This window comes from Panthera tigris, chromosome A3, assembly GCF_018350195.1.
Source record: "Panthera tigris isolate Pti1 chromosome A3, P.tigris_Pti1_mat1.1, whole genome shotgun sequence".
Classification (NCBI taxonomy): Eukaryota; Metazoa; Chordata; class Mammalia; order Carnivora; family Felidae; genus Panthera; species Panthera tigris.
In genome coordinates, this window is record NC_056662.1 from 129304054 (window position 1) to 129327068 (window position 23015).

Here is a 23015-nt window from a genome sequence, read left to right on the forward strand (position 1 = left end):
CTGCCATGAAATGTGTCTCTTGTACCAGGAAGCCTGCTGATGGACAGTGGCATACTAATTCAGTAAAGCCTCACTTCTTTTTTTTTACAACTTTGGAAATACCATGATCGGACTCCTAGGCATCTAAAATAAATGCTGGAAATGGAATATGAAACACAAAAATAAGTAATTAAACGTAATAAAGTTATGACATAAGAAAATAATGAAGCTGATTTTAAAAAGATTGACTGGCAATCCTGAATACGAACGATACGCTGCACTAATTGATGTACTGCAAATGCTGGGGTCTGCAAGAAACGTCCAAAAGACAGTGTCATTTTCACTGATGATGGTTAGAACACAGTAAGGAAAAAAGAAAGACTGAGTGTCAAATGAGCCTTTCCTCGGGCTTAGGAAACTTGACTTCGTCACAGCAGTGCAGGACCCAGCCAGGCTTCCGGAAGGAGGATTCCCCGCTTCTTCTAAGTCACTTGGACCCAAATGGCAGAACTGGTTTACAAATGTCAGCTTTGCTTCTTTTCCCAAGTTATCACGTGTGATGTTTACTCCATTTCCTTCCTCTGTGGCAATGCCAACCAGGTGATAGAGAAATGACAGTGTGACATGCCCACAGGTGCCCATCAGTGGGGAAAGAATCAGGAATGGAGAACAGGTTTTTCCTCCCTCAACAAGTATATGTATGATAGAAGAGAAAGGAGGGGGTAGGAATATTTGAATAGAGAATGGCCAAGAAATTTCTAGAGTTGGAGAAAGACCTGAATCTTCAGCACTTGAAGGTACAAATAATTCCCTATAGAATAAGCAACAATAATTCTACATGTTAGGGAAGCTTCAGAACACTAAAAAAAGAGATCTTCAAAACTATCTGAGAGGAAGGATAGAGTCACAAAAAATGGTTATTAGACCAACCAATCCCACCAAAGCAATAGAAGCCTCATGACCTTTAGCAAAGTTATTTATAATTGTTGAGAGGTGAAAACAAAAAGAAATTTTTAAAATCCTCTCAATTCGGAATTTATTTTTTTTTAATTTGTAAGTTTATTTATTTGAGAGACAGAGAAAGCACCAGTGGGGGAGGGGCAGAGAAAAAGGGTAAGAGATAGAATTCCAAGCAGGCTCCATGATGTCCGCACAGAGCCCGACTTGGGGCTGGAACTCAGGAACCCTGAGATCATGACCTTAGCCGAAGTCGGCCACTTAACCAACTGAGCTACACAGGCGCCCGTTAATTGACAATTTAGATCCAGATATATATTTGAACATATGAATAGATTGCAAGGCTCCATAGTAATCATGAAGATGAAGACAAAAATAAGGTACCTCATTATAATAATCAAATTAAGGCCCACGTTGGGACAAGATAGACTGTCAAATCTGGCAGCCCTAATTTCTGTGTAAAGGAAGGTGCTGGAAAATCAGCTTTGGGACAATCATAAAGGTTTTCATTTACATGAAAACAAAAACGTTTTGAAAACAAGAACAAGAATTATTATGTACTAATCTCTTGGAGGTCTCACTAGAGTTTAAACTTTTGGATATTGTAATTTTTATTTAGTGATTTGAATTTAAATTGAAAGTGTTTATTGAGAAATACATGTCTATTCACTTAAAATACTGACTTAAGTAACCTCATTTGCGTAATTGTATACCATGAGCCAGGGGGGCCCACAAGTGCTCTGATTCAGAATTTTTCTCTTTGGCTTATAAGGAAATTGTCCTAGCATGACACAATTGCCTTTCCCTTTTGAATATGCCTGCTTTAGGATTTTCTCAGTGTTTTACTTGTGGGTTAGTTACCCTAGTAACTGGATCTTCTCTGAATCCCTTTTAATGTATCTAATGTCCTACACCTTTATATTCACCTAAGCATAATCTCTACTTCCAAAATGACCCATTTTATAGTTTAAGTTTTGTTAATTGCTTAAGAAATAAAATAAGATTGTTCCATTTTCTGTTCACATTGGGGTAGGTGTGTTTGCATGTGTATATTGATTTTTTAAGTGTTTGTTTATTTATTTTTGAGAGAGAGAGAGAGAGAGAGAGGGAAAGAGAGTGAGAGCATGAGCCGAGGAGCTGAGAGAGAGAGGGAGAGAGAGAATTCCAAGCAGACTCCACACCAACAGCTCAGAGCCTGACATGGGGCTTGATCTCATGAACTGTGAGATCATGGCCTGAGCTGAAATCAGGAGTCACTGCTTAACTGACTGAGCCACCCAGGTCCGCTGCATGTATTAATTTTTATAGCTGAAGTGAACTTCAGAATCCCACTTAGCCATTTTACTAGGGAATGGAGTTCCATTTCTCTGTTCATTCCACAAAAATTTATTAAGTTGGTTATTCATCATTGTATAAACTAGGCATGGAAAATGAATAAAACGTATGTCTGTGTTAGGAGGGGGGTTTCTAGGTTATTTACAAACAATGAATGATGATATATAGAAATGTTATAATATTATTTGGTATGAACTAGGTACAGAAAAAGCACCAAAAAAGTGGTCAACCATTCAAAAGCAGGGCTTTTGGAAAGATCTGTGGAGAAGTATGGTGTCTGTGTTAGGTAACAAATAATGCCTAGAAGTTAGGAAAGTAGGCAAAGGGTGTGATTAAAGTAATTCCATCTGGAAAAAAAATATTTTTGAAAAATACTCAGGGACATTCCAGGGAGTTTATTAGGATTGGGAGATGGAGTGTGGCATAGGAATGAGGACACCCTATAGAGGTAGCATTGTAGGGTGCAGTCTTACAAGGCTTTGAATGTCATGCTGAAGTTTTTTATTTACTTATTTATCTGTTCATCTATTTACTTACTTACTTACTTACTTACTTACTTACTTATTTTTGTGTGGTCTACATCCAACGTGGGGCTTGAACTCATGACCTCCAGATCAAGAGTCGTATACTCTACTGACTGAGCCAGCCAGGCGCCCCTGTGCTGAAGATTTTTATAGCATCATTCCGTATATGAGTGAATGAAATAAATGGAAGGGATCATGTCAGATATTATACAGCAATTCCAGGAGCAGCCATAACACTAAGACTTTTTATCTCCATTCCAATGGATTTTTCTCTGTTCCACAGAACAACTGTTAAGTTTTGCCAGGAGTCAGAAAGACAGACCATAATTAAAATTTCCAAGAGAGCACGATTACTTTTTGTAAACTCCGGCCTTCAAACCTTGCATCCTTTATTCTGACTTTGGACATTTTCCAACCACTAGGGCTTGGATTGAGCTGGACATATTTCTGAGGTTTGAGGAAATAGCCTATTGCCCTGCCTGATTGATGGCAGGAATAAACAGAAGGCAATTTGTTCTTTCCTTGGAGAGGCAGACAGTAGCCACCATAATGTGCAATTTAAGTTGAGGGAGATGTCAGCGACAGGACAATGGATGGTGAGAGCCAACAACTTCCCCAATGGCAGGAGGGAAATCATAAAAGCCCTTACTGCTCATTTGCTGTGAGACTAGAGAGACCATTTTCACATCTGCCTTTGATGTGCCCTAGTCCTTTTCAAATAAAATCAAATTACATATATTAATAATTATGCCACGCATGCTTTTTCTTTCTTTTCACTAATTTTTCCATGTTTAAGGAATAGTATGTTGTGATGTGTTTAAACTGTATCCTATACTAAGTTGTGCATATTGGGATACATTTTTTAAAGAGAATTTAATTTCTCAACATTTATTAACTGTTAACTATTTGTTAGGCACTTTTTAAGACCCTGAGTGAATTACATAATTTCAGTATCACGATAATGCACTGAAACTCTTACTACTAATATATGGGGCTCCTGGGTGGCTCATTTGGTTAAGCATCTGACTCTTGATTTTGGCTCAGGTCATGATATCATAGTCGTGAGATTGAGCCCTATGTGCAGCTCAGCGTGGAGCACTGAGCCTGCTTGGGATTCTCTCTCTCTGCCCTCTCCTCCACTTGTGCTCTCTCCTTTTCAAAATAAAAATAAAAATAAAAATAAAAATAAAGATAAAGATAAAGATAAAGATAAAGATAAAGATAAAGATAAAGATAAAAATAAAAATAAAAATAAAAATAAAAATAAAAATAAAAATAAAAAAAAAAGAAACTTACTACTAAAATAATATATTTTGCAGAAGAGGTCATGTACAATCAGCAAGGTATCTAGAGAGATTAGTTTGCCCAAGGTAATAATGACAGTATAGGTGTTCTATGTCTAGAGCTTGCATGTTTGACTATAACCTTCAGCTGATTTTTATTTGTTTGTTTATTTATTTAGAGAAAGAGAGAAGGACAGAGGGAGGGGGAATCCCAAGCAGGCTTCACACCCAGCATGTGAGCCCGAGGTGGTGGTGGGTGTGGGGGACTTAATCCCATGACCATGAGATCATGACCTGAGCAGAAATCAAGAGTTGGATGCTTAATGGAATGAGCCACCCAGGTGCCTCAACATTTCACTGATTTTGAAAAGGTTGAAACTTCGGGGTACCTGGGTAGCTCAGTGGGTTAAGCAACCAACTCTTGGTTTCCACTCAGGTCATCATCTCAGGGTTTTGTGAGAGGGAGCCCTGAGTCAGACTCCCACTGACAGCACAGAGCCTGCTTGCAAATCTCTTCCCCCCCACCTCTTTTTCTGACCTTCCTCCGCTCATGGTCTCTTTCTCTCAAAAATAAATTTAAAAAACATTAAAAATAAATGAAAGGTTGGAATTTAAAGATACTTTAGAACAGCTAGTCAAACACAGGTTAGTGTCTGCAGTTTTCAGATGGCCAAAAAATTTGTGTATAGCCCAGCCAGGAATAAAATCCTGGTCTCTTAATCCTGGGTCAATGATTCTTTATTCTGCCTGATATCATGTTTACTTAATAGATGCATACATTCGTGGACACATCCACATCTGCATTTAATGTAGCTGTTTCTATGTGACAATGACACTGAATAGGAATGTATCTCGGGCTTAATAAATGCATTTTTCCCTTAAGAGAAATAATAGAATATTTTGTGTTAATTAACTAGAGTATTTTGAAAACAAAGAGACAAGTATAATAAAGAAGATCTAGAAAAAAATGACATTGTGGTTGGGAAAAATGCAACTTAGAAAACAGTCTCCATTGTTGAGCCTTATGAGTGCACACGCCCACACCCACACGCACACCCATGTACACCCCAAACTTAGCTATATGCTCCCCCCAACATGTGTGTGCCTATATCCTTTCACTGAAGTAGTTATATCCCCTCTTGTTGGGATGTGTGAATATATGTATACGGGTGCTTATGTATGTGTTTTTATGGATGTATATATATTGTGTGTGTATATGTGAATGTATGTGTGTGTGTATATATATGAAAGTGCCAGAGGATTTACTGAAGAAAAACCCCTCTTTAGAAACAGCGATATTTGTTTACACCAAGGCGTGCACCATGAGGCAGGAAAGAATAGAGGTTTTTGTAATCAGAAAAACGTGAATGAAGGTCTTGATTACTTAATTATATTACCACATGAACGTCACCTGACCACTACGCCTGTTTTCCTCATTTGTGGAAAAAGGAAATTAATCCCTACATCAGGGTTTCATTGAAATTATAAGATATATACCATGGAATGAGTTTTAAAAATATACATACATATATATATTTTTTTCCTCTGTGTCTCTCTGTCTCTGTGTGTGTGTGCGTGTGTGTGTGTGTATACGTATATATATATATATATACGTATACACACACACACATGCATTTATATATCATATATGGAATGAGTTTCAAAATATACATATTTATATAGAGAGAGAGAGACAGAGAGGAGCTGGCAAGATGATTATCAAACAAAAGACCTAAGTTAATAGTTAATATATGTCTTCTTTTAAATTTTTTTGAGAAAGAGAGAGAGTGTGAGAACACAGAGGAAGAGGGAGAAAGAGTTCCCAGTAGGCTCCACACCCAGCTCAGACCCCAGTGTGGGGCTCAAACTCGCGAGCTGTGAGAGCATGACTTGAACCAAAATTAAGAATTGGACGCTTAAATGACTGAAGCACCCAGGCTCCCAAGTATATATTAAATAATTTAAAATCTACCCCAAGGACGCTGCTGGGAAAAGGTGCGTATTCGTCGCTGATTGCTTATCCAGCCTAGGCTCTTGCTGACTGCCAGTGCATGCACATATCCACTTTTCACAACTGGGTTTCTTGGGGTTTTCTTTTTCAGTATATTATAAATAAATGTTGACATAAACAAGACCTCCACACCCATGGCATTTATATTTACACATGATAAAGTTTTTAAATAAATGGCAGAATATGAATGATGAAATGCTAAGCGTATTTCACTAACAGAAGAGGATTTTTGTCATCTGGGCTTTATATGCCTCCCCAAAACCCTGCAGAATAATTGATTCTTCCGTCTGATAAGCTAGAGGGTACAAAACTCTGTCAGGATTTGTATGTGAAGGTGATCACAGGACTCTATGGTATCAGAGGGACAGAGCCCTTTACCCACTTTGGAAATAAGATCATGGAGGTTCAGCAAGGGCTTCTAGAGGGAGCGAGCCCCTGGTTGGCCTCGCTCAGTGCTGTTACAAAGTTGCTTGTCTCCCCCACCGGCCTGGGCAGCTTTTCAGGCTGTATAAGTATGTGAAACCTCAATGTTTATTATGGTGTTAGAGCCATTGGAAATTATACATTTAGGGGCATATGGGTGGCTCAGTCGGTTAAACGTCTGACTTGATTTTGTCTCTGTCGTGGGATCGAGTCCCGCATCAGCCTCTGTGCTGACAGTGCGGGGCCTGCTTGGGATTCTCTCTCTCCCTCTCTCTCTTCCCCTCCCCTGCTTGCTCTCTCTCTCTCTCTCAAAATAAATAAATAAACTTTAAAAAAATTAGAAGAAATTATACATTTGGGTTCTTTTTTGTTTTAGTCAGTAGCCTATCTTTATATATATATATATATATATATATATATATATATATACACACACACACACACACACAACATATATATGACATATATACAATATACGTATATATACACACACATGACATATATATGACATATATACTATATATATATAGTATATATATATATATACACACACACGACATATATAAGACATATATATGTAATTTATGTAAATTACCCTGCAATCCAGCATTTCCATTTCCATTAATAAATATATCTCTAAGTAGCACTTGCACATGTGACCACACTGGAATTTTTAATGCTGTTCTGAGCAGATTTGTTTTTTTTGTTTTTTTTTTTTGGTAATATATACATCATGAAATGCATAAACATGTACATGGAAAGAACGTATATGCATTCTGGCTCATTTATACTATGATATATGGAATTCTTGTGCAGAATACTACATTAAAAAGGAATTAACTAGAACCATTATGTCAACATGGGTAGATCTCACAAACAGGTGAGAACAAACACAAAATTAATGTTTTAATGTTTTAATTATAGAAGAGTAAATATGTTAGATCTCCTTTAATTATAAACTTCAAAAGCATTAAAAATTTACATACATAAATACATGAATACTAATGACTTATGTGTATATATACTCAAAAGAATTCAAAATAATTCTTTTAAAAGTTCAGGCTAATGGTATCATCTAGGTTTCTTTTTTTTTAATTTTTTTAATGTTTATTTTTTGAGAGAGAGAGAGGTGGGGAGGGGCAGAGAGAGCAGGTGACACAGATTCCTAAGCAGACTTTAGGCTTCAAGCTGTCAGCACAGAACCCTATGCGGGGCTTGAACTCATGAACCATGAGATCATGGCCTGAGCCGAAGTCAGACGCTTAACTGACTGAGCCACCCAGGCTCCCTGGCATCATCTAGTTTCTAGTGAGGGGTTGGATCAGGTAGAGGTAGGAGTATTTTAACGGTCTTGATGATGCTCTTTGTTTAAAAAGAAGTATGTTGGGTACATGGATATTTGTTTTCTCCCCCTTTTATATTGAATATGCTTTATCTATTTCTGTATCATTGAAATCCTCCATAATAATAATAAAGTGGTGATATTTGTAAAGTATACACAACTGTGCCTGACACATAGTAAATTCCCCAAAAAGGTCATTTCCTTTATGACTTAGATTCCATAAAAGTATAAAATTATGAGGAGTCATATCCAGATGCCGTGTGCACACAAAATAGCTCCTCGGACAGAACAAAAGCCCCGAAGGGACCAAAGTTCATCATGGTGCATTAATGTGTTCAGTACCTCTGGAACATCCCCGTGTTAAACCACATGACAATTTGTAGTGTATCCATTCCACCATGCCTGCATTATGTTCACCTCTGTGCTTTTCTTGTCTGTCTCCCCAGGGCATAGCACTTTTCTGGGCATGGAGAACATACTCAGTAAATGCTCGCTGAATGAATTCACAGGCTAGCGAGTGAATAAAGTGATATATATATATATATATATATATATATATATATATATATATATATAAATTTTTTTCAGCCAGGCCTATTAACTTGAACAGGCCATTCTTTCCTTTTCAGCATTGTTTTCTTTATCTCTACAATTAATAGAATCCAGTCATGGTCTTCAAGATGCCACTAACGTTGAGATTCATTGTATTGTTACATGGCCACAGGCTCTCCAAAGAAAATATCAGTTTCTTTCATTATAGAACCAGCATTTTCATTTCTTTTCAAAATTACAGAATTTTCTGAATTGTCCTGAAAGTAGAATCCTTTCTTCGCTAATATTACTAATTGCAGACACTACAATAGCACTGCCCATCCTTAAACTCACAGTAGGAAAGATGGTCTTATAAGGTTCATTATCAGACGCCAAAGCAGAGGATTTGCAGCTGGCTTCTTGAGGGCATCTCAGCATACCTTGTGATGCATTTTAATTCAACAGCCATGTAGTGAGTGTCACAGGACCAATCCTGTAAGGAAGGGGTGGTGGGGTTGGTGAGATTCTGTGCAGTGAATTCATAGAGCCAGACAGCATCTTTTAAGCTCATATAACCAGGGCTCATTTTGCAGAAACATTTTAAATGGTGTTGGCGGGGCTATGCTGGTTTTCTAGAGTCAGCTGGTTGCTCTCTGCATGGCTGTAAATCACTTAGCATTTCTGTTCCTCCATTTCTTTGTAAATTCAAATGAAAGACCTACTCTTGACCTCTCATTTTCTTTCATGAACGATTTCAGGTTTGCCATCTGCAAAATGGAAAAAAAAAAAACCGTCCTACACGCTAATTGTGAAGGTGAAGAAGACGATATTTTGTGGCAAGCTCATGGTGGGTTGCTTTGCCATCACAGATAGGGTCGCTATGATTGTTGTTGTTATTTGTGGAGAGCTGTGATAGGGCATGTGGCATCTTTTTCCTTAGCCCTAGGTGGGGGCGAGAACAAGATGGTGAGTATTCATAAGAGCCTCACTTTCCCAGGCCAACTCTGTATCCATGTTTTCTTTATGACACACACATGCAGGTATCTCACCGAAAATCACCACAAAAATTAATGATTTTCTATTATTTCGTCCCCAGTAGTTTACATATCATATTGGCGAGTCATCCGCATTCTTGTTTCAGACTCTCCATCCTACCCTGAAGGATGTACAGGACTTGCTATCTCCAGGTGTGATTTTGAACGTTGGGTTAAGCATTAGAAATAAGTGTGATGACCTCAAAGAAGAAGAAACATACTTGTTACGGACTGAATGTTCTCATCCCCCAAAAGTCGTATGTTGAAATTGATGATTTGGAGGTAGAGTCTTTGGGGCATGATTAGGTCATGACTGTGGGGCCTCATGAATGGGATTAGTGCTCCTGTAAGAATAGCCCGGAGAGCTAGCTCCCTCTCTCTTTGCCATGTGAGGATACAATGAAAACTCAGCGGTCTTCAACCAGGAAGAGAACTCTCACCAGATCCTGACTGTGCTGGCACCATGATCTTGGACTCCCAGCATCTAGAACTGTGATGAATAAGTTTCTGTTGTTGATAAGCCACCTAGTTTACAGCTATTTGTTCTAACCACCTGAGCTAAGCCAACACTTGTGTAGAAAGCTACAGAATTGCTTTCCTGCATACATAATGCATGGTATGGTAGGTCTCCAGCATGCCATAATGGCTGTTGTTTCATGAGTGATTCCGATATATTTCTCTAGACTACTTTCTCTGATTTCTGGACTTAACACCTCATTATGTGACTTGGTCACATTTAAATCATTCTTTATTTACCCAATTGACAAAGCAGTTCAAAAACAAAATAAATTTATAATCTTGAAAATCCTGGAAATTGTGTAATGCTGAAAAAATACCATAACAAAGCACTGACTTTGTAAAATTTATTCCATAATATATCTATTTTCTTTATTTCGGTGAACATTTATTTGGATAAACTTAAATAGCAAAGTTAATATTCATGATGTTAATATTTAAGTAAACAAATACTGTCTTATGAAAATATTATTTTTTAATATATCTCACAGGCACCTCAGGAGTCACTAGGTAAAGAAAGGGCACAATAATCTTCATTGATCACACTCTTCCTAATTTACCAAAGCACAACATTGTTCTCCTCCAGTACATCCAATATCTAGGAATACCCGGGCCTGGTCTGCTTAGCCTAAGCTGTACAGGAATAAACACCAGAGGAGTCTAAAAGAAAGCTGGTTTTGCCAGAAAGGAACTTTCATTTAGGATTTAAGTGAAAGCCATGAAATTCCAAGAGGGAAATCACCAGAATCGCATAAATAAGGAACATGCCCTCCCATTATTCACAGGCCTCAACGCATCTGCCACAGAGTTTTTACAATCAGTGAGAGTCTGAGCAGAATAAAAACCTGTATGAGGATACGTGAAGGTTATACAGTCAATATAGAAATGTGCAATAAAACTGAAAAGTGGCGCACCTGGGTGGCTCAGTCGGTTGAGCGCCGGGACTCTTGATTTTGGCTCAGGTCGTGATCTCAGGGTCATGGGATTGAGTCCCACATCAGTCTCTGTGCTGAGCACTGAACTTGCTTAGGATTCCCTCTCTCTCCCTCTGCCCATCTCCCCTGACTTGTGCTGTCTCTCTAAAAACAACAACAACAACAACAAAACAAAACTGAAAAGTAATGAGGTGACTTGAATTTTCCCTCTTTTTAGTTTTATCTAGTTAGCCTTTTACAAAATTATTTGTGTTGAAGATAAGAATATGCTCCTGGCACAAAGTGTGAAGGTAGAATGTAGAAAATAGTGATCTGAAGTTTGCCACAGATTGATCACATAAGAATTTTGCCTGGTGTGTTATAGAGATAGGGGGAGAAGAGGGAAAGGAGGCAGGGAGGGGGAGGGGGAGGGGGAATCCCAGATGAAAGCAGGCACTGAAAAGAAAAAAAGCTAGTTGCTCATACAATTCAGAATTAAGGAGGTCACACTGAAATATTTGAACACAACTAAATGGATTCTGTTTTAAGGGTCAGAGTGCAATTTATCTAGATGTTTGTTGCCTTAATTAACATCATATAATCAGTATTATCTATTTAACATTAAGGAGTAGTTAGGGGACCCTTGGGTGGCTCAGTTGGTTAAGCATCTGACTCTTGATCTCGGCTCAGGTCATGATCTCACGGTTTGAGTTTGAACCCCATGTTGGGCTCTGTGCTGACAGCGCAGAGCCTGCTTGGGATTCTCTCTCCTCTCTTCCCCTCCCTCCCTCCCTCCCTCCCTCACTCTCTCTCTCTCTGTCTCTTTCAAATTAAATAAATAAACTTAACAAAAAAAGGAGTAGTACAGATACCATTTCCAAGAAGCAATCATTTTCATTTTGGTTTTGGCATCTGTTCCTTTTTCACTTTTATTGTATGTTTATTCTTGCTTAGTGATGGTGAACATTCACACAGATTATTTGATTTCTATTTTAAATTGTACTGTCTATAGACCTAATCCCAAGACTAAGGCTTTGGTGGCCTTCTAACTTAGAAAACTTGCTTTAGTGGTATTTTCCAGATCCCTCTGCTGATTCTTGCCCTGGGCTGTTTGTCTGTGATATGTGGTTCAATTTTCTTTGTTCCCATATATGTGTCAGCAGAGTCTCCATGGATACACGAGGGAGTATAATATATCATGAAAGAAGTATGGTAAATGGAATTCTCCAAGTTAACCTAATATAAGAGGTGTGTTTTTCCTCGATGACAGGAAACTGTACAGATCATTTTGTTATTGTTCTGTGTGTTCCTGTGCCGACTCTAAAATAAATTATAGACAGATAGGATGTGTTAGATGCTGTGTTTTCACTGAGTTGAGTAAATCACAATGGTCTTGCTTAAACTTACATCAGATATTCCCAACCTTGCATATTCATTGTGAAACTTATGAAATAAAAAAAAGCAGAGCCCAAGGACTTAACAGAGACCAGGCATTTATTTTATTTTGAGCACTGTAGACATAATATTTATATAATTATTTACCTTATAAGATTTACAGCTGGCTCATGGGTTTGGGGATCCAAAGATATGGATGTGTATTCTTTTTCTAGAACTCACTAGTTGTGGGAATTCTGGAATTATTTATTGACTTCTCGGAGGCACAATTACCTTGACTATAAAATAAAGGTCAAAATACATACTTTGAATGATAATTTCCAGGATTAGGGATAATTCGTGTAAAGTATATAGCTCAGTTCTTCTCGCAAACTTTGGGTGCTCTTACTATGGTATTTTTAGTAATTAATCCTTTTACTAATAAAAGCTAATGATGGTTTGAGAAGATAAGTGCTGACATATAGATATCACCAGCCAAGATTTTGTTTCAAAGTAAGGCAATACCATATTCACACGGAGGAGTAGGCAGTCTCCCATGAAAAGATGTATCTGCCTTAGACTCTGAAAGATGAATTGAATTCAACACAGAGAAGTAAGGAGGGGGGGATTTCCAGTAAACTTAATAATATCTGCAAAGCGAGGGATAAAGAGAAACTTGGACAGTGGTTTGGGAACCACAGGCAATCCATTATGTCTGAAGATACAGTCCATGTGTCTAAAGATAAATAAAAAGAAATAATGGAAGTCTTTCATTTACTGGGCTATTGACAGAGTAGAAATTATGGGAAAAGAATCTCGCTTCAAACATCTATATTTTTAAATTTATTTTGTTTATTTATTTACCTGGAGAGAGACAGAACAAGTGTGAGTGGGTCAGGGGCAGAGAGAGAGAGAGGGAGTGAGAGAATCCCAAGTGGTGTCCACATTGTCAGGGCAGAGCCCGTTGTAGGGCTTGATCTCATGAAACACAAGATCAGGACCTGGGCTGAAACCAAGAGTTGGAAGCTAAACTGACTGAGCACCCCCCCATGCACCCCAAGAATCAGAATTTTAGACACATAAATAAGCTATGTCTCTCAAAATGCTACATTCTCAGTGAAAGGATTCTGTAGTATTAATTTCATTCTTTAGCAAATGTATCAAAAAATAAATTATTCTGTCTTATGGATTGAATCTAGGTGGGAAACAAAGCCCCATCTAATCAACTGTAACCGTCGAACTGTCCTCTACTAGGTCAGAATGAATCTATCTATATTCATATCCATATTCATTACTATAGCTATATTCACAATCCATAATCTCTGTGTATCCATCCATCCATCCATCCATCCATCCATCCATCCATCCATCCATCCATATGTATGTTAAGACATTTGCTTCCTGATCAGATTAATAAGGATAATATTTTCCACTGGAGCTAAGGTTGGGGAGTTTTGCTAGCAGCTGTCTTTAAAAAACTGGGGTTTCCGAAATTTAGTTAATTATCTGTACCACAAGCCTGTGTACCCAGCATCTCCTTGAGACTACCTCTCCCCGTGGGATTTGAGAGAGTAAGGGCAACCACTGTGAACGTGAAGCTCATTCACTCATGAATGCAGCAAGTACACCAACCAAGGAGTTTCATATCTTCTGCCAGCATCTATGTAAGAGTAGCATAGGTATAACTGTTAACTTACAAGTAAGGCAAAATCTCAAACCCTTTGCAGGTCTTGACAGTGATATTTGTTTTGCAACTGACGTTAGGTGACTTTAGAAGAAATGACTTTCCTTTTCTAAGCCTGTGGTTCCTAATTTGCATACTTTGTGGGTAGGACTGTACATGGGATTCCATTTAACACTGATATTTTAAAGGTTTAAGTGTTTTAATCATATCAATACTAACTTTCAGGACAGCAAGATGGATATTGTCCTGCCCATACAAAGTAGCTGATTATTCACTGTACTTTAGGTGTTGATTGTAGGTACATTGAGTGTGGCTGTCCTAACCAATGGCACTTAAGAAGTAATTGTCTGCAAATGAAAGACCCTAAAAGCAATTCAATGCCTGGGGTTAATAACAGAAAAAGACAATTAACTTTGAAAAAGGAAATAATATTAATTCCCCAGACACCCAATCTTGGTATTGTCTGTTGGCCAAGGTAGGTGGCATCACTGGGTGTATTTGCAAGGATGATAGTTTATCTTAATCAAGAATTAGGGGATATTCCAAATCAATGAAATTTAGTTCTGTGCTATTTCCTAGGAGAATTGAAGCAAGTCATAGAACGTAGGGGCCTTCTTTGAAGAAGAGTCAAGGGAAGCAAAATGAAAAACAGAGATTTTTTACGAAGCCTTATTTTCACAAATGCCTGTGATCTGTTAACAAGGTCTTTTTTGTTGTGTTCATATTAATCAACTATGAATACATTTTGCAAATAAATGACTACCATTTTTAAGCACTTAGAATACACTTTCAAAACACTTTGGAACTCACCATAAACTTTAATGTAAACAACTTGAGAAAGTAGGCATTCTCACTGAGGATAAGTGATAGTAAATGCGAAATAAGGTCACATATCTAATTGGTGAGGATTATCTAACTGCGGGTTTTAAACAAACACAATGTTGCTTTCTATTGTAGGATTGTTTCCTCTTGTTTTCCCTTTTCCCAGAATGTTCCCAGCATATGGGGTATTCTGAGGATGTGAAATCAGGGCATTATTTTCTCTTTTATACATCTGAAACAAGGAGGGATTCAATTAACTAAAATTAAAACAAAAGAAAACCTCTTGGGGCACCTGGATGTCTCAGTTGGCGGCGTCTGACTCTTGGTTTCGGCCCAGGCCATGATCTCAAGGTTTGTGAGTTCGAGCCCCACATCTGGCTCTGCCCTGATAGCGTGGAACCTGCTTGGGATTCTCCCTGTCTGTCCCTCTCTCTCTGCCTCTCCCCTGCTCATGGGCTCACTCGCTCTCTTTCTCTCTCTCTCTCTCAAAATAAATAAACTTAAGAAAAGAAAAAAAAAAAACCCAAAACCTCTTAAGGTATTGCTGAAGAGTGAAGGAACTGATTTCTTCAATATGCTGTGACATTGCTGAGGAATGATTTTGGAGCTTCACCGGACAAGAGGATAATTATAAAATAAATTTTTATTAAATTACAAAATAAATACAGCTAGCAGTCTCCCATATAGATCACCCAGAGAAAGTATTAAAATCACCTTATTTCATTATAATTTTACAGCCGATATTATTAAGACTGTTTTTCTGACTATACTTTTTGGACACAACAGGAGGTTGTCATATGGAGATGAAATAAACATTACACGGTTGAAGATTTCATTAATCATATGAACACCTGTGGAAAAAAATAAGCCTTTTAGATCTCAGGCCCTGTTTTTTTCCACAAGAATTACTTACTATTAATTTACTGCTCTAGGGATTGGGTTTTTAAGATAGTTCCACTTCTCTAACAGGAAGAGAGAAAGCACAACTACAGTCTCATGTGTCTTTCTTTAAACTTATTATCTGTGATGCACCTAAAATTTCACTGTAATCCTTATGGTAGAAAGAGTGATTGAAAAGGATTCATATGGGGCACCTGGGTGGCTCAGTCAGTTAAGTGGCTGACTTCGGCTCAGACCATGATCTCGGGGTTCCTGGGCTCAAGCCCTGCGTTAGGCTCTGTGCTGACAGCTTGGAGCCTAGATCCTGCTTCGGATTCTGTGTCTCCCTCTCTTTCTGCCCCTCCCACACTCGTGCTCTGTCTCTGTCTCTCTCAAAAAATAAACAAACATTAAAAAAAAAAAGAAAATGATTCATACAGCTTAATATTACTGGATTTGCCATTAGCAGGTGTAAGACATTAAACAAACCATCTATTATCTATGAGCTATGCATTTTTCACCTGCAAAATTTGTCATTAATACCATCCAGTAGTATATTTATCAAAGTTTTCCTGGAAACCACAAGATATTACAGAATTCTAAGGTTTTACATATCATTTTATTATATATAATAATCATATATATTATATGGATGTTGTAATAGTCATATAGTTTATATGAATACATAATGATATGTGATATACTATTATATAATATATGTAACAATATATATTACATTTAATTATATGAATTATCATCATTGTGTTTTGTATATTATATAATACATATTCATTGTGTGTAAGGAATTTTTATCCCTAAGCATCTACAATTTAAAAAAAAAATCAGTAGGTGAAACAGAGTTTAAATATTTCTATTACATGAAGGAGCCTTTCATAACTTTGTTTTATAGGTTCTTAAAGACAGGTATCTTTAAACTCTAATGTTGACAGCTGATCGTAAGAAACTGGTTTCCATCTTCCATAAAATGCATGATTAATTAGCAGAGACCATTAACTTAGTTTTGCTTCCATGTAATTTTGATTTATGTTTCTGGCCATTATCCGTATCATATTGTTTTTCACAGACTATTTTAAAAATCAGTCCCACTCATGGAAACTTAACCTAAGAAATTACCTGAAATAGGGATTCTTTAAAATTTCTTACATATAATGCCTAAAGATATTTATCTTAGCTATGTTTAGGATAGCAAATAATTGGGGAGGGGTTAAATTCACTAGAATATTTGGAGGGATTCAGTACATTGTGATCCATTCTTCTTTTGGAATATTATGCATCCAGAGTAACACGAGTTATAAAGAGTAATGACCCATAGTAATGATGGCTTGCAAAATTACAGGGCCCCAATGAGAATGAAGTCCACCTGGTATATAGGACTATAGGTGTTGAGTAGGCAAATCTGCTTTTGAATTTCAATTTTATCAATTACTAATTATATCATTAAGAGGAAATTAATATTTCGGATGCTATTTGCTTCATCTGTGAAACAGAAAATTTTTTTTTCAAAGGGATTTGTGAGGATTATAAAGAGAAAATACACAGAATATCTAGCTCAATGCCTGGTTTACAAGCAATCATTTAAATACATGTTCATCATTTTCAATATTATCATTGTCATTATTATGCTGAATACGATGACAAAAACAAAATAAAACAAAAACAAACAAAAATTACCAGCCTAAGAGAGAAGAGAGAGAGCTACCTCCTGTTTTTCTGCAACAGTATTTTCTTTAGATAATATCCCAAAGCCAATAAGCAAGAAATCTTTATATGAATGTTATTTACAAATATGGGATAAGTGCCAGGAAAAATAGTTGGAAGGACTGAAAGCTGTTACTCTCAAGGAACAAGAATTGTCAGTAGGAAAGGTGGGTCGGGTTATTGCTGTTACTCATTATCAGCCTTGTAGTTTAATATGTATTCCATTGTGCATGTATCATGTTGATAACAATGATAAATTACATTTAAAAACAGAAATGCATTAGATGGGAAAACGTAACAAACTGTAGTCAATTTCCTAATGCGCTAGGATAGTTGTTTAGAGCCCAGAATTGCCAAATTATAGCAGCTTGATACTAGATTACTGTTGTGTTTTCTGAGAAAGCCAGATTGGATCAACTCTGTTCTTACTTTCAGCTCTCTGTTATTTAAAAAAAAAAATTCGTTTTACATTTATTTATTTTTGAGAGACAGAGAGAGACAGAGCACAAGTGGGGGTGGGGCAGAGAGAGAATGAGACACAGAATCCGAAGCAGGCTCCAGGCTCTGAGCTGTCAGCACAGAGCCCAACGCAGGGCTCAAACCCTGAGATCATGACCTGAGCCAAAGTCGGATGCATAACTGACTAAGCCACCCAGGCGCCCTGCTCTCTGTTATGTTAAAAACTTTGTCCCCAGACTATGCCTTCCCCTTCCACTTCTTCATCCTCTCTGGTATCCCCAGGAGTTATCCATCAATGGAACATTAGTGCGCGTACAGCCATACAACCTTTCAGACCTGTGCGTGCATAAAATGTCAACAACTCTGTTTCATGTTTTATAACTTTTCATAAATCTTTCTATATTACTTTTTCGAACTTTATCAATGTTTCAATATTGATAAATATAGACCTAAGTCATAAATTAAACCAAAGTGTTTATCAGTACTGGTGGTCGTAATATGACTGTTAGGTTGTTGGTTTGTTTTTTGTTTTTTTTTTTTTGTTTTTTTGATACTCTTCTTTATTATCCAAAGTTTTCAAAATGGGCACTGGCCCTTATTATGTCTTCATTTGTTATGGAAATCTCTCTGCAGCAATGCAGCCATAAAGAAAGTGAAGGAACAAGGAGGTCATTTATTAGTTCATGGAATGGCACTTAGGGAAGACAGACATAGCCTAGTGTTTTCTATTTAGCTTTGATGACATAATGACCATCTCCTTAGCCAAAAGTTGCATAAAGAGACATGATCTGCACAGATGAAAAGCATGTCAATAGTCTGCTGGCATTAGTTGAGTCTCTTCACACTGAGGGATGCACACTTCCAGAATCATTCATTAGAAGCCTAGCCAAGTCCGTATCATTCATTAACTGTCTCTTTACTGAACAGGAAAAATGAATGGAGCCCTTTAATCTGACATTAATAAATTGCAACCATTTGGGAAAGTATTCAAATGTAAAATGTTGAGGTTCATCATTGAAATTATATTTGATGACTTGGGTTTGTTCTGGCTCATTTAAATATACAATTTCCATAGGATTTTATCCCTGATGGTGGGTGATAACAGATACTCTAGCTAAATCCGAGGGTGAGTTTAAGCAGGACTTAATGGGACCAAGATGCAAATTCACAGAACTGAATACTGGAAGTACCCCTGAGGAACATCAAGGATAAGTAATTTTCAAACTTATAAAAACTCGTCTTTTTTTTTTTTCTTTAAAGAAATGTATAATTAAACAAATAGGCAAGTCTACTGGCCCCCTTTCACCTCATTTTACACATGGGGGAATTGAAGATCAAAAGGAAAGAGCAAGGAAGTTACTACAATTCTTCCTTTAGATTTCAGTCATAAGTCCATCAAGAAGAACGAGTTTCTCTCAAGTCCTTGTGGCATTTAGGAATGCTTTCTATAAGTAAATGGGAGAGAAAAGAGAATAAATAAATTTTACTTTGTATCTCTGTATAAAGTGGTAAGCAAGTGTGTGCAATGTGTATATGATTTAGATGACGATTAGAGACAGATGTTTTGCAAATAAGGTAACACTTGAGGTGGGCTTTGAAAGATGAGTGTTCATTGCATCAAAATGTGTTATTTCCCTTTGCTTCCTTCATTTCAACAAGACTATGACCTTCTTGAGGAAGGAGGCTATAATCTTTATTCATATTGGTATATACAGTGCCTGAATGATGCCCGGGTCAGACTGGAGTATATAAATATGGCCGGCATGTCTCAATTCAAGTTAAATTTGAGTACATACATTGAAAAGTCTAAACAAGAGTTAGAAACATCCCATGTGTTTGGCTTCAGAAATCTTCCATGTTTTTCCTTAATACTCATTGGCTGCTAGATGAATTTTGACCTTGCTGTGGCTATGTTTGATGGGGTGATTTTTGTTAAGAGTCTCTGTCACATTTCTCTAATACAATCACCTTTTCTGAAATGTATTAACATGCTTTATGGAAGTCCTGCATTTGTGTAATTTAAATGAACATTTGATGAGCATTGGCAGTTTCTCATGAAATATAGCATTCTACGATGTTGTATGTTTGAAATTCTTGACATAGGATATTTTGTTCACTGATTTAGAAAAACAGTAAATAGATGTTCAATCAGTTCAGACATAAGTATGGCATACTAGAATATAGGAATGATTCAGTAATGCAGAGAGATGATTGAAGAATTTAATGGACAGATTAAAAGTATATTACACATGTTATTTCTGCAAATAACAGCTCCATGATAGGAATGTAAGCAGAACTCAAAGTAGTAAGATATTTCTATGTAGAGATCCATAAGAATAAAATCAATTATTAGTGGATTTCTTTGAAGAAGTAAGACAGCCATTTGTTCATCTGTCCATCCATCCATTCATTTATGAAACATAAGCTAGGAGCCTACTCTATGCCAGGAAGAGATGTGTAAACATCAAATATGGCTATTATCTTTTCATGATATTTTTCTAATACCCCCTCAAATTACTATTATTCACAAACTTCAAGCATGAGGACTGAAGTGTGTGTGAACTCTTCTATGGTCTTCCCATTTCCTTTCAACACTCATCAGAATCTTCAGAAGCTACTTCTGCATTTTCATCCCTTAAACAATAAGAATAATTAAAATGATATTGTCCAGGGGTGCCCGGGTGGCTCGGTCGGTTAAGCGTCCGACGTCAGCCCAGGTCATGATCTCACAGTTCATGAGTTCGAGCCCCGCGTCGGGCTCTGTGCTGACAGCTAGGAGCCTGGAGCCTGCTTCGGATTCTGTGTCTCCCTCTCTCTCTGCCCCTCCCCAGCTCATGCTCACACTCTGTCTCTGTCAAAAATAAATGAACTTAAAAAAAATTTTTTTAAATGGTATTGTCCATACCATTTGTAGGTACTCTAAAATTTTTTGCTATCAACCAAACACTAATTCATTTTTTTTAAAACAGATGTCAACATACACATCTGTTGTCCAGAAGAGGTTCAGAGACTAATGGGGTTGGGGCAGGTATATAAACATAGTTTTCAAGAAAAACAGTTGCAAGGTATGTTAGAGGTAAGGATTGATAACATGGAGCACAAAGGCAACATCATTTTTCCTTAGGACATTGAACATACAGATTGACTGAAAGTCTCAATTCAACTAGCAATCCTTCTAGGCAAAGGAGATACAACTGGCAATGGGGCTCTAAGATCCTACACATTTTCTGAGCATGATGTTTGCAGGATTTGACTTCAACCAATTCTTCATCCGCATCCTCATTTCTTTCCTATTACAAACACTTCAGTGTAGTCCTAAGAATTACCAGTATTCTCCAAACATTCTGTTGACTCTTATAATGTTTTATACTCTCACTGTTTAATGGCACATTAATGCCTCACAGACAAGTACCTTGAAGGAAGTTTAGGCACCTGTCAGAACCTATTTCAAATTTTTTTTTTTTAACGTTTATTTATTTTTGAGACAGAGAGAGACAGAGCATGAATGGGGGAGGGTCAGAGAGAGGGAGACACAGAATCGAAACAGGCTCCGGGCTCTGAGTTGTCAGCACAGGGGCCTGATGCGGGGCTCGAACTCACGGACTGCGAGATCGTGACCTGAGCCGAAGTCGGCGCTCAACCGACTGAGCCACCCAGGCGCCCCTGTCAGAACCTATTTCAAAAGCATTCATCTCTGCCCCTCCCCCGTTCATGCTCTGTCTCTCTCTGTCCCAAAAATAAATAATAAAAAAAAAAAAAACGTTGAAAAAAAAAGCATTCAGATTAGTAAAATATTCAGTTGCCAACTTCTCTCCTCAAGCATGCGCATAAACACATACAACGTACATCTATATAATAATCATAATATCTATTCATAAGAACCTATATTTTGTCCACTGCATAATAAGTTCTACAGCTTTATAGTAGAAGTGCCACTATTTGTATTAAAACCATAATTGGGAATAAAATTCCTCAGTGTTGCAAAAATGCAGGGATTTCACTTTCCTATTCCATTTTCTTAAAGAGCTAGCATTTAAAGGGGTGCCTGGGGCTCATTCAGTATAGCATGTGACTCTTGATCTTGGAGTCATGAGTTCAAGCCCCGGTTGAGTGTAGAACCTACTTAAAAATAAACAAACAAGGGCACTTGGGTGGCTCAGCTGGTTGAGTGCCCACCTTGGGCTCAGGTCGTGATCTTGTGGTTCGTGAGTTTGAGCCCCACATCAGGCTCTGTGCTGTCAGCACAAAGCCCACTTCAGATCCTCTGTCCGCGCCCCCCCCCCCCCGCCCTGCTTGGGCTCTCTCAAAATTAAACATTAAAAAAATAAAAACAAGCAAAAAATCCGAAACCAATGTGAAGTTTCTTGTTGAAAACTGCCATGCAAACAGCACAAATAATGACATGCAATGCTAGCTTTGTGTTCTTACAGCACAAATGATATTATAAAGCTAAACATTTTCCAGAGATCCCAAGTGAGGGGAGATATTTCAAAATTAAGCAATTGTGTGATTATTTCAGATACTTCTATGAATACATCCAAGATATTCAATCTAAAGCTTTAGCCGCATATACCTTTTTATATCTGAAGTATATACCAAATTACATCATCTCTTGCTTATTAGTTCCAGGAGTGTTTCTGTGAACTCCTTGGGATATTCTGTGTAGGCAGTCATGTTATCTGTGAACAGATAGCTTCAGTGCTTTCTTCTCAGTTTATACTTTTGCACTAGCCATTACTTCCAGTATGATGCTGAAAAGGATTGGTAGAAGGGGACATCCTTGCCTGTTCCCATTCTCAGGGGGAAAGCATTTAATTTCCCATCATTAATTTTGATGACCCTCGTGGGTTTATTTTAGTTGTTCTTTATGAAAGTGAAAACTGTGCCCCCTATTCCTGGTTCACTAAGTTTTTGTTGGTTTGGTTGTGGATGGATTTTGGATTGCGTGAAATGCTTCTTATGCATCAACTTATATATGTTGTTGTTGTTTCCTCTTCAGCCTGTTGACATGGTGAATTACCTTGATTTTCAAATGGTAAACTAGCCCTTTTTATCAGGAATAAATCTCACTTGGGGGTGATGTATAATTCTTTTTTTTTTATTGTTGGCTTTGATTTGTGAATATTTTCTTGGAACGTACAGCTTTCTCACTTTATTTCTAACATACAGGAAATGTTGGAATTTAAAGTTTTAGCTGACCTATGTAAGCTTAGATAACCTCTGATAACG

General features: G+C 37.4%; 1 long non-coding RNA gene across 3 annotated transcripts in view; it reads right to left on the reverse strand.

Moving 5' to 3' along the window:
• The window catches only part of LOC122237438, a 60703-nt gene that overhangs the window by 21310 nt on the left and 16378 nt on the right, over nt 1-23015 (reverse strand). For 2 of the 3 annotated variants that reach the window (XR_006216009.1, XR_006216011.1), the window contains exon 3: nt 8740-8878. The exons of the other annotated variant lie outside the window; for it this stretch is intronic. This is a non-coding gene — a long non-coding RNA (uncharacterized LOC122237438). The remainder of the gene's footprint in view (nt 1-8739; nt 8879-23015) is intronic. 3 annotated transcript variants of the gene reach the window in all.